Raw genomic sequence first — 1,299 nt, 5'->3', positions numbered from 1 at the left:
CACACACACTGAGCCAACACACCCCAACACCCTTTGCCCTTCAGCTTAGCTTTTAGAGTGCGGAGCCTGCGGGTCACCATCTGTCCTCAGGAGGCACCCGCGACGGCGGCCGCATCCTCTCCGGTCTTCCTTCGATCGCCGCGTTCGCCTCCGGCACCTGCCAAACAATCCACAGCACGAGCTGTCACCGCTGTGCCGGTCAGCTCCTACCTCATCCGCAACACCGCCCTCCAGAGAGCGATACACACTCTGCTCACCTTCGCTACAACACTTGCAAACCCCAACGCTGCGGCTGGATGGGCCACCCGCAGCATCTGGAAGAAACAAAAAAAAACAAAAAACAAACAAAAAAAAAATTGCTCTTCAGCCGGACGGCGCTTGCCAACCGCAAGATGCGGGACGCTGAGCCGCTCCCCTGCGACCCCAAGCGTGCCACAGAAAGGCCTGCACAGTACCTGCAAAAAAGCAGAGCGAGAGACATCAATCGAGGGGCAGCCCACCACACAATAACATTCTGACACAAACAAGATATGCTCTCACCTGCTCAGGCGCTCGCCAGCACTCAACTTCTCTCCACAGCGTCCTGCAAAACCTGCAAGCACAGAGCAATCATGCGCTGAGGTGATGTGTGCAAGACCACAGCCCACCTGCATCAAGCATTTGTGCCCGCCCTTTAATCCGCTCCTATAACCCTTGTGGACCGCCAGGCTACAGCCACCGTGMCGAGCTCTGCCGCACCCCTGTAAAACCAGAACGGCGGTGCGAAACAAAAACGGCKCCACTTACACAACAGCCYTGCRTAGGCTCCGCTTCATCTCYTGGACCGATGCTCATTTTGCTGTGCTCTGCCTGGGCATAAGTAATCTGCTCTCCACATTGCTCCTCATCTGCAAGCACAAAGCAGGAATTGATCCAGGAACCGCAACACAACACCACCCCATTTCCAACAACAAACCCCTAGATCACCATCTAAGACTATGCCCCTTTCTTCCTCCATCTCCCTTCAGCCCGCTGGGAATGCTGCTCTGCACCTGACAAGAAACRAACCACAGCRTGCAAAGGCTGAATGATCACCACCCCAGTCCATCACTGCAACACTCTACATCCTACCATTGCTACATCCACAGGCAAGGAAGCTCCAACCCCAGACAGACAGACACAAACACAAAGCAGAATCCTACACAACAAGAAGCACACACACACACAAGACTCTGTCAGCCAGAAAGCCATGCAATGGCACAGTTGTGCAGCTCAGATGCTCTGGACGAGTCCAGAAAAGAGGGGGAAAGGCCACCGCTC

The 1,299-nt window shown here is 55.0% G+C and overlaps 1 long non-coding RNA gene across 1 annotated transcript; it reads right to left on the bottom strand.

The window, feature by feature from the left end:
- Positions 1–6: 6 nt before the first annotated feature.
- LOC146599036 (uncharacterized) lies at positions 7–1,293 on the bottom strand. Its single transcript, XR_014895167.1, has 3 exons — positions 541–1,293; positions 258–314; positions 7–157 (listed from the first exon to the last, which is right to left on the bottom strand). It is a non-coding gene; the product is annotated as an uncharacterized LOC146599036 (long non-coding RNA).
- Between the last annotated feature and the right edge of the window lie 6 nt (positions 1,294–1,299).

Source organism: Rhea americana, unplaced genomic scaffold (genome assembly GCF_003343005.1).
Source record: "Rhea americana isolate MKP2758 unplaced genomic scaffold, rheAme1 scaffold_15, whole genome shotgun sequence".
Classification (NCBI taxonomy): Eukaryota; Metazoa; Chordata; class Aves; order Rheiformes; family Rheidae; genus Rhea; species Rhea americana.
The sequence above is the reverse complement of the archived record's forward strand: the minus strand, read 5'-3'. Positions and strand labels throughout refer to the sequence as shown.